General features: G+C 44.2%; 1 protein-coding gene across 14 annotated transcripts in view; it reads right to left on the minus strand.

Moving 5' to 3' along the window:
• The window catches only part of TENM4 (teneurin transmembrane protein 4), a 2292082-nt gene that overhangs the window by 526427 nt on the left and 1752225 nt on the right, over nucleotides 1–13430 (minus strand). For 11 of the 14 annotated variants that reach the window (XM_075126359.1, XM_075126347.1, XM_048840453.2 and 8 more), the window contains one exon: nucleotides 9597–9680. The exons of 1 other annotated variant lie outside the window; for it this stretch is intronic. The gene's annotated coding sequence lies outside the window, so the exon portion shown is untranslated. Of the gene's footprint in view, nucleotides 1–9584; nucleotides 9681–13430 lie in introns of all 14 variants that reach the window. 2 more of the 14 variants (XM_075126328.1, XM_075126335.1) reach the window with 1 other exon arrangement.

Genomic DNA, 13430 nt, shown 5'->3' on the forward strand with positions numbered 1-13430 from the left:
TGGCCCTAAAGTGACCTCACCCCTACCTCTCCTCTTCCCCCCAAGGCCCTGCCCCCGGCCAAGCAGGAAGCCCCAGCAGGGTGAGGGGCCCCCAAGAGCAGCCCCCGGCCTGTGTCCCGGCCCTCAGGGCTCCTGACCAGGCCAGGTGGAGGGTCCGTGGCTCCCCACAGCTCCCCATAAGAACAGCCATACTAGGTCAGACCAAAGGTTCATCTAGCCCCATATCCTGTCTTCCGACAATGGCCAATGCCAGGTGCCCCCGAGGGAATGAACAGAACAGGTAATCATCAAATGATCCATCCCCTGTCGCCCATCTCTGCTCATCCTGACTAATAGCCACTGATGGACCTATTCTCCATGCATTCATCTAGCTCTTTTTTGAATCCTGTTATAGTCTTGGCCTTCACAACATCCTCTGGCAAAGAGTTCCACAGGTTGACTGCGCTGTGTGAAGAAATATTTCCTTTTGTTTGTTTTAAACCTGCTGCCTATTAATTTCATTTGTTTGGTGACCCCTAGTTCTTGTGATATGAGAAGGAGTAAATAACACTTCCTGATTTACTTTCTTCACACCAGTCATGATTTTTATAGACCAGTTTTAAAACAAGGTAACACCACTGCATTCAGTGGTGTTATTCTCCATTTACACCCGTGCAAGTGCAACTCTCACTATGTCTGTTATCCATTAAATATAACATCCCTCTGGGCCCCAACCCAGCAAAGAATTTAAGCAGGTGAGTGGTTCCACCGACCTCAATGTGCAATTGACCTTAGCTGATTTAGGGTTAGCCTCCTGGTTCCAACCTTTTTTTTAAATCATCATTTGATTTATTATTTATTTGTCTTGTTGTACCACTTAGGAGTCTCATTCATGGACCATGACCCTATTGCGCTGGGCGTTGTGCAAACACAGAAGAAACAGACAGTCACTGACTCAAAAAGGTCACAATCTAAATACAGGACAAGATGAAACAGATGGATACAGACAAAGAGAGGCAGGAGTATAAGGAAACAATAAGACAATATTGGTCAGCAAGATAGACTGTGGTCTCATTTAATCCTATGCTTAACTCTAAGCATGCGAGTAATCCCAATTAAATCATCAGAAGTACTCACATGCTTAAATTTAAACACGTGCTTAAGTGTTTTGTTAGACTGTGGCCAAGAAGGCCCATCCTAAAGCAGGTAGCGACAGATTTTACATCTTACCTTCATTACGTTTGAATATTGATCCTCTGCATTTAAAATGAACACCTCTATTATCCCCCCGAAATTGCCCTGTATTTCCAACTATTTTACCAAATAATATTGAGTGAGGACATGCTCCTTAACACAGGCAAGAAAACACATAGAAAGTACATGCCCCCAACAGCCTAGTCTAGAACAGAGTCACGTACACATTAAAAATTATCATTAATATTAAATCAAAAAGCCCAATCTCCTTTGTACTGAAACATTTTAGGCTCTCATTGGTCACCGATGCTCACCTGCCCCAAAGCATATTCCCCCCCACACACCATCAGTCAACATCTAATTAGAGCTCAAAATTAAATCAAGTCTCGCCTGTGACAGATAAGAACATTTGAAATGCTCCATCATGACCAGGATGTGTTTGCCTTGACACAGACAGGCAAAAGCAAAAAGGGATCAAAATCTTTCCTGGTTGCACACACATCGCTCCTGCTGAGACCCATAATGAAGTCAGCGATCCACTCCAAGACTGCCTATTACAAGCCAGGACTTGCACAGTCCCTTTGGGGGTGGCACAAGGCATCAGGGGCTGCATTAGTCAATCAGAAGTAGAGAACGAGAAAGAACTACTGGTTCTCAGTCTGCATTTAGAAACATAAACAAACATTATCTTTGGCTACGTTACAATGGAGTTCAGACTTGACTCTGCCCTGTGAGCATGCTACAACGCTGACAGGAGTTACACATGGGTATCCCGTGGAAAACAGCTACACAATACTGAATATGAGAGCAAGAAAGGGAATGGGGAAGGGGTACAACAGCTGTGTCTCTATCTATTTACAGTGTGCTCATCACCCTGGTATCTGGTGACTACTCGCCATAACTACAATGCCAGCTTCACTTTCTAGTGTGGGCCACTATCAGGTCTCTTAAAGGTATGGCCCACCAGTAAAGATTTTTTGGCTAAAGCAAAGGACAGGAGTACAGAAAACGGAATTATAGTGTCGGTTCTGTTACAGGCTTCACGTGTGACCTTGGGCACCTGTGCCACAGTATCATCATTTGTGAAATTGGGATAGTAATGTTTCCCTATTTCACCAAGGTGTTTGTGAGGCTTAACTTATGAATGTTCACCAAACATTCTGAGATCCTCAGAGGGAAAGTGATATGGAAGTGTAGGGTATTATTAAGCCTAATGGGAGGCAAGGTAAATGTTACTCTGAAGTGAAGGTTCCACTTGGACACTGCCAGTGCATTTATTAACACGGTTTAATGAGGAAAGTCTATTACCTACGCTCTAAGATGCAGTTCTTTCTTTTTCTACACAGTGTAACCACTGGATCTTTGCCCCAGCCTCACTGTCATATCAGTTATTGCAGGGTGTGAAATCACATACTTTCCCTGTCATAACAGGAGAGATGAAAATTTATATTAAAAGAGGCTTACCACAAAGTGGTAAAAGAAAAACAAAATCTGATGTGTCCAGGAGATAGCACTGAAATTTACTTAGAAACCTGAACAGCAAGGAAGTGATTGACCAACAACATACAAATAAAACTTTTTTCTCTCCTTTTTTCCTTCTGGTTTTTATACTGTTTTATCAATGATCAGTTACATCATTTTGTCAATTTCTTCAAGGGGATGGAAAGGAATATGGAGACTGATCTAGTTGACAGCAAAAAAAGAGAGAGAGAGAGAGACCTTAGTAGTCAAGAAGACAAGCTTATTTCAGTCTTCGCTGAATAGTCTTGAGCCAAACAGCAGGAGTTATTGTGGAGAAATGATGGCCAAGACCTTCACAGAAAGAAGCACTATTAATTAATGCTTAACTAACACTGGCTGACATACTGACTATAAAAAATAGAACATTTTTTAACACTATCTCTTCAAACGTTGGATCAAGGCAAGGTGCCTGGGAAGAGAACACAGTTTTCTATTCTTGTTTATATTGCTGTAACGGCTGAAGGAGATCAGGACCCGAATGTGCTAGTGGCCATACAAACATATCCTATCCCAAAGAGCTTACAATGTAAAAAGACAATGACAAGTGGATGAGACAAACAAAGGTGGGAACCAGGTGGGGGGGTGTGTGGGAAGATGGAGAACAAAAGTGATAAGGCGTAAAAAATTCCTAGCCAGCCAGTAGCGGTTTCTAATTTATTTTAGCGAGACAAAGGCGAATGAAGCTAAAAGAACTTACTTAAATCTAACATCAGTACCACAAAACCAAATAAATCTAGTTGCCACCAGATGAGAGCAAAATTCTCTTAAAACAGGTAGCTATAAACAGAATAAATACTCGTTGCTTCCAATGACAGTAAAATATTACCCAAGAAGGAAATCCATTCCAAAGATTGTGGCATGATATGTGGTGGAAAGGCTAAGAGCAATGTCCAACACTTTCAAAGGTAAGCGCCTAACTTATAAGCAGCAAAATCCATATTTTGGATCCTTAATAAAAGTGGCCTGATTTTCAGAGGTGTACAACAACTCCGGCTGACATCCACAGGAGCACATCGAAAAATCAGGCTACTTCCATTTAGTTCCTTAACCTTCGACACCCAAGTGTGAACATTTTGGCCAAAATGCACCATGGAGGGAACCCTATTTACCCAAAGACATTTTTCTTTTTACTACAGTTGCCCCTGGAGACAACTTCTATTCGTTTTACTGTTGCGGCAGAGTACCTCCTTCCCCTCACTGGGCTCAGCATTTCTCCCTTGGGTGGTGAAGGCCTGGAGTAAATCGGTCTGACTGCAGAAGGTTTTTCACTCTGGTTTTATTTGTCCTAGTTATATGGTGGGCCTCAGGGTAGGCCCAAGAAGTTCTCTCAAGCAAAACAAACCAACCCCAAACTCACAATGCAAACAGAAATACTTTCTCCCTGACCCTTCTCCAGGATGTTACTCTACTACACTGGCTCCTAGTTGCTAGTCCATCCCCAAGCAGCTGTTAACTTAGTTTCTTTCCCTATAGGGAGAGCACACAGCCTTCCACCTAGGGGAAGCCTTTCCTTGCTGCTGCTTGTATCTCATCTTTCCCCTCCTCTGTTTCACCAGAAGAGGGGTTTTTAAAGGTCAAAGGCAGCCCTTAATTGGCCTCAGGCATCTCTAGTTAACCTGAGGTAACCCTTTCACAGCTTACAGGGAATAAGGCGTTCGGCATTCTAGGGCTCTTTGACTGTTTCAGAACAAATGTACCACACTTATATCTCTGTCAGGACTGACTTCGTCACACTATCCTTACACGTTTTTATGTGCTAAAGTCTTGACAACTATAAAGACCCAGTGAAGAAAGATTTCCTCCCACCAGCTCTTTGTTGGCTAGCAGAATGGACTCGTCAGTACCTCTTGCCTTTGGCTCGTGTTGAGAGAGGCATCCTCTTGGGATGGTGATATTTGGAAGAAGCAAGCAGAGAGCTAGGAAGCAAGTCTCCCTAGCCAGAAGGACTGGAGGGGCAGTTGGCTCCACTCCCCAGCAGGAGATAATGTGGGGAGATGTCTGCAGTTTCCCTTGTGGGAGACTTCAGGGAGCCAGCCAGCCCCATGGGAGATCATTGATCAGACTTTGCCTGCTACTCATCAGTGTGTGCTACAAGGTGTGATGGGATGTGTACCCCACACGGGCCTTCAAGGGGCTGCAAGGCCAATTAATGTTGTCTGGCTATACCTGGAGAGAGATCCAGACTTAACTGATCATGTAGCCCAGCAGGGCAGGAGCAGGCTGGTTAACATCAAGTTAAGAAGTTGAGAGTAGAGGGGGCTGCAGGGAGAGTCTACAGTCTCTCTCTGGGGGACAGAAGAGATAGGAAGCAGTCCAGGGAGGCAGCAAAGTATCTGAGGGAGCAGACCTTGGCTGCCAGCAACAGGGTCCCTGGGCTGGAACCCAGAGTAGAGGGTGGGCCAGGGTTCCTGTATCAGCCACCAAGGAAGAGGGGCGGGGGAAGCCCCTGAGGGAAGAGGTGTGTAACCCCCTTGGGGTTCACAGAACATAGACCTTTAAATCTTTTTCCGGGGGGAGGGGGCAGTGCTGATTGTTCCAGAAGGAGGAGGTGCTGTTGGGGAAGAAGGGGGAGCAGAAAGAGAGGGGAGAGCAAGAGGGTGTGTTTCTAGTCGGGACAGAAGAGCTTCAGCAAGCAGGCCCTCACAGAATGAAGCAACCAAGAACCTGCCTGAAGCCTGGGAAGGACAGAGCAAAGGATCGGAGCTACTCCAGAACAGGACCCAGGAGAAGCACTGTGCCAGGGAGGAATCACCTGAGAATAACAGACTGGAGTTGGACCTAGTATCACTGCTGCCCAGAGCTGCATGGGGCTGTGAGTACTGGGGCTGGTGACTCTGCATTGGGAAAAAGGAGGAAGGTTGTAGGTAGCTAAGTGGGGAGGTGGTCGCTCTGTGTGGCTTTGCAGAGAGCAGCAGAAGAGGGCACCGGAGAGGTTTGTTGAGGAAAGTGTACTGGTGCTGAAGACGACCAGGACCACCCAAGACTCATCAGCAGACTGGAACTCTGCCCAGGACTCCTGGACTCATTGCTTGGTGTCTGCCCTTTCAGACTGTGGTACCAGTGGGCCTGTGAGGCCTTGTGTTGAATGCAACCCTGTTTCACCGCTCCCCCCATATTTCCCCCTGTTGTTTTTCCCCTCTCATCCCTCTGTGAATAAATATTTCCCTTTCCTATATTCATTGTACTCTTCTGGGTGGTGGGTGTGTGTGGGGGGGTGCGTGTTCACTCTGTGGCGGGGTTAGAACAGGTGCCCATGGGCTGGAAAGGACTTTCCCTGCTGCATTCCTGCGTGCACCTTCTCTTGGCCAGAGCTGCCTGCAGAGCAGATTCCATCTTGGCCACGAGGATGCTAAAGTTACAGGTGTAAGGCCCACGGAGCCCAGAGACAGACAGAAGACCTGCCGTAAGATCACTGGACTATAGCTGGGTTGGACTCTCAGTTACCCTGGAAGAGGTGGGCTAAAGTGTGACCTGGGCGAAGAGAGACCACTGTAGCAATGGAGCAACATTGGCTGGAGCATCATAGGGGCAGACAGCCGCGACACCACATCTGGGCACAAAGAGGTGGTCCTGTGGTGAGTGAACCTATTTATAGAGGACAACAGCACAACTTGAAGGACCTAATCCTGCTTCCAGTGAAGACAGCGGCAGTTTTATCACTAACCACAGCACATGCAAAATTAGGGCCTAGCCTAGCACTGGTCATTTAATCAAAGTTTTACTAATTGGTTACCAGCATTAATGGATCAGTAAATAAATATGTGGTTAGATATAGTGGGTGGCTAGCATCCCTCTCTGTTCTGCTTGAAACATTCAGATTATATTTAAAAATAGGAATTTGTCAACAGTACAACCCACTCTGAGGAAGTGCCCTGAGGACGGAAGAATCCCATGCACCGCTACAGACCAGGGACCGAATGGCTAGGCAGCAGTTCTGCAGAAAAGGACCTAGGGGTTACAGTGGACAAGAAGCTGGATATTAGTTAACAGTATGCCCTTGTTACCAAAAAGGCCAACGGTATTTTGGGATGTATAAGTAGGGGCATTGCCAGCAGATCGATGGAAGGGATCGTTCCCCTCTATTCGACACTGGTGAGGCCTCATCTGGAGTACTGTGTCCAGGTTTGGGCCCCACACTACAAGAAGGATGTGGAAAAATTGGAAAACGTCCAGCGGAGGGCAACAAAAATGATTAGGGGACTGGAACACATAATTTATGAGGAGAGGCTGAGGGAACTGGGATTGTAGTCTGCGGAAGAGAAGAATGAGGGGGGATTTGATAGTTGCTTTCAACTACCTGAAAGGGGGTTCCAAAGAGGATGAATCTAGACTGTTCTCAGTGGAAGCTGATGACAGAACAAGGAGTAATGGTCTCAAGTTGCAGTGGGGGAGGTTTAGGTTGGATATTAGGAAAAACTTTTTCACTAGGAGGGTGGTGAAACACTGGAATGCGTTACCTAGGGAGGTGGTGGAATCTCCTTCCTTAGAAGTTTTTAAGGTCAGGCGTGACAAAGCCCTGGCTGGGATGATTTAGTTGGGGATTGGTCCTTCTTTGAGCAGGGGGTTGGACTAAATGACCTCCTGAGGTCCCTTCCAACACTGATATTCTATGATTCTATGATTTACACAGTGCTTGCAAACACAGCTTATGTAATGTTCCCTGCCCAAAAGAACTTAGGAAATGTTAACTTAAAGCTTGCATGGTTTTTAAAATTTTTTTCCCCCATTCAGTTTTCTATAGTCTGCTGCCTGGTTACGCTGTTACATTTTCTGCATCATGGATAGAAACTAAAACTCCTTGTTTTTCTGATAATTGTTACCTCTCCATTTAGATCCTTCAGGGACATTGGCTTTCTGTAACCGAACTGCACTTCTAAGAGGCAGGAGATACCTGGCTTCAACTCTTCCTAGCCAATGGGCTTCCCCATAATCTATGACCCATCATGTTTTATAATTCATTTCAGTGGACTAGACACGCGAATATATATATATATAGGAGACAGCCTCTGAGTGCCGAATTAATTCATTGTGATCAGTGTTATTACAGAGGGAAACAAATGAATTCCTTATACCAGAAAGTGATGCTTCCCCAAAGAATGAATAAATAATAAACAATCCTGACCGTAATCTGCCAGTGTAAGTGATCAGTTCTGTGAGACAGCCGCCTGTTATTTATGTTCAATAGCTATACTGCGCTGGTGATTAAAACACGGGTGTTCGCTCATCGTTCCCATTATATCTTTAAGTCAATGTAACTCTGCATCAGTTTCATTTGAACGTCACTTTATATTACAACTACCCCCTACACCCCATACTTGTATTTTTTTATTTATAGGTATTTTGGTCTTCCCATTTATCGGTCCAACAGAGACTCTGCAGATTTAGGTGATTGTTTATTTATCATTTGTATTATAGAAGCACCTAGAGGCCTTAACCAAGATCAGAATCCTATTGTGTTAGATGCTGTACATATACATAGCGAGAGACAGTTCCTGCTGTAAAGGTCTTACCACCTAAATAGACAAAACTGAGAAACAGTGAAAGGAAGTATTATAATCCTCACTTGAGGCACAGAGACACTGATTGACTTGCCCAGGTAGAAACTTAGTAACAGGGTCAAGAACTAAACCCAGCTCTCCTGAGTCCCACTTTAGGATCTCAACTCCAAGACCATCCTTCTTCTCAAAGGATCCTTCTCTCATCAGACGGACTCACAGAAAGTATGTTAAGTACTTCAGAGCTCCTCCTCCCCAATGATGTCTGGTACACTGTGAAGGTCAAAGGAACTAGTATCGCTGAGAGTGTGGTTTCCAAAGACACAAGATATGAAACAGTCTAGTGTGGCCAACTTATCCACTTATATTTAGCTAGCACTGACAAATCTGACTTTAATAGCTGTCAAGGGGACTGGATGGCACAAGGCATTAACGTGGTACAGAGCCTTACACCTCTAAGTTATGGGGTCTTATCTGGATAAGGCCAGCAGCCTCCTCAAGTTGTTACCATTGTTGGTTAAATGTGTGGGTGCCTTCAGTATAATTCTAACTGGAATTGTGTCATATGCCGTGACCAGAACTAGCACCTTTGCGGACAGTCTAAGGGGAGAGGTCTTTCATGATTATTTAGATTTTGAGGTATTTGGGTTAGGGACTGTCTTTGCATTTTGCTTGTGTACAGCGCCTAGCACGACAGGGCCCCCATCCCAATTCAAAGTGTTTCCAAACTGTAAATAATGGGGAGAGAGTGAGCGAGCGTGCCTGCCTGGCCCCATGGAAGTCAATTGGAATTTTCCCTGATTCAATGGCCCAGGATTTTTCCCATAGAGTCCAATGATTGCAGAGGCATGGAGAGCGAAGTACTCCATTTGTACAGCCTGGCATTTGTACAGTTGGAAGCACACTGACAGCGCATGAGGAGGAACAAGATGACCTAACGGCCCAATCCTGCAACCTACTGAGCATTTCCTGTGAGATGCTGAACACCAGGCGACATGGAGGACTTGATAGACTTAGAGTTTAGAAACAGGATTGGGCCCAAATCTAAAGACTTTACTTAATTTTTACTTCCTATTTACTCAGCCAAAATTCCATTCAAGTCAGTGGCATTTTTGCCTGAGTAAGGACTGACACTGAAGAAGGGCTTCTGGATTTGACCCATTCACTACAAAGCTTATAAAATAGTGTTCCTCTTTTCATCAGTTTATAGACGGATCCAAGAGAAAATAGCAAAACTGCTCATGTTTCCCCCTTTTCTGATCAGAGGCATTTGTTAACCCTAACCCTATCACCAGAAAATGAGAAACATTACAATTAAATAGCATTATTTGCTTTTAAACAGTCACACACTGTAATAATCCACCTCCTCCCCCAAAATAAATGAATAACACTCACTTTTTAATTTACCTTTTTGAAGTATCTAGGAATAACCCATCAAATACTCCTTGAAGAATGCAATTTTAACCTGGACATGTGTTAAACTCAGTCTACCTGTTGAAACATGTACACAGAAAAAGAAATTGGTCATTAAAAAAAATAATCTTAATCCTATACAAACCAAGAATTAGAAATAGCTACTTATGAGCCACCTGGGTCACATAATTCCAGTCTCCTTTGCTCACACAACTGCTTGATATGAACACTGCTGCTGGGATTACACTAGATTGAATGTTTTTGTTAAAAAGTAAATAACGTGATTGTCAGGTACACAACATGAAGTCCATTGTTCCCCGGCAGTTAATATGTTATGTGGCAAACCAAGGGTTAAGAGCAGACCTTTTCTTAAAGGATCACACACATTAAAGATGGAAAAGACCAGTTAGACCATCCAGTCCATCCCATTCCACGGCCAATAGAGGACAGTTCTGTAAAGTACCCAGTGTTGGCTCCAGCCTGTGTCCTAAAAGCAATGTTGTCACCATTCCTTCCCTTAGAAGACAATTTCAGAGGTTAATAGTTCTCCCTCTTTGGAAGATTTTTTTTTCTTATATTCAGCCTAATCAAACCTTTTTAATCCAGTTCCATTCACTGAGTTAGATCCCTATTTACCCACTAAGTAATTCCACTCCCTCCTTACTGGTTACACTCATTTCATCTTTGTAAATTTTGTCTCCCCTGGAGCAGTCTTTGCTGGTAACAAGGTGCCCCAAACCAAGTGTAATATTCCAAGTATGTGGCACCAGATCAATATACAGACAAGCTTTCACATCCCTTATCTGTGACAAAATGCCCCTGCAATACACAGACCAAAACTGCACTGGCCTTTTTATGTTGCCATATCACACTGCAAACTTAGTGTCCATGACTCTCTGAAGTGAGCTGTAGCTCACGAAAGCTCATGCTCAAATAAATTGGTTAGTCTCTAAGGTGCCACAAGTACCCCTTTTCTTTTTGTGAATACAGACTAACACGGCTGTTACTCTGAAACCTGACCACCCAAGGTGCACTGAAATGGTTCTCCTACTCCCTCCTGCGCTCTCCTCCAGCTTACATATCCTGAGTTCTCTTTCAACATTTCTCCTTCCTAAGTTATCCGTCCCTTTTGTTGGTTGGGTGCATTTAGCATGACTTCTCCCACAATCCGATACATTTTCATGTATTATTAGCCTTTGTTTGTGTCTCTTCAGATGGTTTTTAATCAACATCATTGCAGGGTCTCTATCTAACGCAATCTGAATTAATCTTGAGATCTCCTCTATCTTTGGTGCTCATTTCAGAAGAGCAGAAACAAAAGTAGAAGAGGCCATTCGTCACAAGAATGCCCCACTGAGTGATCTTGATGATAAAAGGAGCTGCGATCAAACTGAGCTCTCTCCTTTGTCAGAAGCAGAATATCTAATGTATTTATATGAGCTCCATCACCATAGTATCTGAAAGCCTCTATTTTTTAATGTGTTTATCCTCACAATACCGATCTGCGGAAAGAAAATGCTATTATCCCCATTGTACAAATGTGGAAATGAGGTGCTTGTAGCCTGGTGGGCCAGCTTACCTCTGTTATATTCACTGCTTTGTATTATATTCTGCTTTATTATTGTTAGCAGTAATGCAAGGAACCTACAAGCCTGCATCCTGTAAGACACTAGCTTCATCAGTTAGCATAAGGCTTGAGGCCTAGGAACTTTGGCCTAGATAAATTTAGGTAACCCATAAGTTTTGGGTTGGTGGGAATTTTGTCCATAATGACATCAGCCAACCACAGAAACATAAACTAATACAAGCTTCTGGTAGGTTTTGGACGGAACATCCGACCACAAGAGTGCCATGGCAACGCACTGACGTATATGATAATGGGGTGAAATCATAAATATACTAACCTGTCGAAGGACACCTCAACAATGGTAAGGGGAGGAAATACAAATAAGAGGCAAGAAACTCCTACTGAATATGCATTAGACATAGATAACATCAGTGTAACATATTATAAAAGTGGCATCCCAGCCTGTGGGCAGGAGGAGAGAGATGTAGCCCTCAGGAGGGGTCAGAATGATGGCCACTGGTGAAAATGAGGAAGGTGATGGTGATGAGGAAGCTAATGGCTAACATTTCACATTGTTCTGTAAGGGATGGTGTGAGTATGGATATTCAGATGTACTTTCTGTATTATCTCTATCTACCTTGCTAGGTTAGAGTGTGTGTGACTTTGCGAAATATATTAATAAATTATTTATTTGTAAATATAGAAGAGTTCCTATAGTGTGAGTGTTGCACCTGTGAACATCGGGGGTTCCCAACTATATAATAATCTTAATAATACTGAGTCTGATTTGGGGACAAGAACCTGCCTACCCTTGAAGTGATAACTAGAAATTCTTATTCATAATCTATAGATCAGGCAATGCCCAATTCTTAGGCACCTCACAGCCCAGTGAAATACAGAGCCCCAGCTCTGACACCCAGGCTTCCCATGCATTGTATGGAGAGATGCATCCGATGAAGTGAGCTGTAGCTCACGAAAGCTCATGCTCAAATAAATTGGTTAGTCTCTAAGGTGCCACACGTACTCCTTTTCTTTTTGCGAATACAGACTAACACGGCTGCTACTCTGAAACCTGTATGGAGAGAGTTTTGCATCGAAGAGAGGATTCTCAGAAGCCAGCAAGTAGAGAGAGGAGCTGCCTAAGTTAGCCAGTAGGAAATGCTGAGGAAAGAGACAGGATTTGGATACCGTGGATCTGGGTCTTAACTCCCATTGATCTGGGCTAGGGAGGCACCTATCTCTGCTTGCAATTCTCAGTCATGAGCCCTCTCCTGGAGTTAGGCACCAATGCCTGGTCAGCCCTTCCTTGTGGAAAACCAGAGCGACACTCCCCAACCCATTATAGCGAATGGCTCAGTGGTCAGGATGCTCTGCTGGGAAGTAGGCGACCTGTTTTTAAATCCTCACTCTCCCTGATTTGGAGCAGGGACTTGAACCCAGAACTCCCACTTTATAGGAGTGTGCTGTAACCATGGGGCTATTGGCTATTCCGGAGTGGGTCTCTCACAGCCTCTCCTGTTGGAGCTGTTCTACTCTGTAAAAATAATTTAATATTCACTGGGCTGCAGAGAGAAAAAGTGAAAGATTGACTCTCTGGCCTGGTGGTTTGGGCACTCACTTGAGAGAGCGGGGTTCCCAAACCCTGCTCCAAATCAGGCACAATGGAGATTCAGACTCAGGTCTCCCAAATCCCAGGTGAGTGGGCACCTATGGGGATTTAGATGCATGCAGAAACTGACCAGTCCTTTGGAGAGCGTAAGTGGTGCTTAAATGCTTTCGTTAATCTAGACTTGAGGAACTTGCCCAACATCACATAGGATATTTGTGGCAGCATGTAGACTTGAACCTGGGTCTTGTAAGTCCTAAGATACAGTCCTAAGATACTACCTCTCTCCACCAGCCAGCAGTGTGTAAGAGTTCACACTTACACGAATCAGGAACACTTACTGTCCATGGTGACAGCATCATGTTGTACTGATACTACGAGAGAAGAAGCATTTGAGAGGATGCAGGATAACCCTAGAAATCATGGGGTGGGTGTGGCCCCTAACAGTGACTACAGAAAAATGTCCTTTCAGGTACAGGGCAAAAGGCTGAGAATTAAATTTCTACAGCAATCTTTTTATGTTTGGGTTGTACTCTTGCAGAAATGTTAACTGAAGCTTCTTAAACAGCTCTGAAATATTCTTGGAAACTCCAAGATCGCATGCAGCTTAATAAGAACCAGCAGGGAAAAAAACCCATGCAAGCCAAAAAAAGAA

The sequence above is a fragment of the Caretta caretta genome, chromosome 1, assembly GCF_965140235.1.
Source record: "Caretta caretta isolate rCarCar2 chromosome 1, rCarCar1.hap1, whole genome shotgun sequence".
NCBI lineage: Eukaryota > Metazoa > Chordata > Testudines > Cheloniidae > Caretta > Caretta caretta.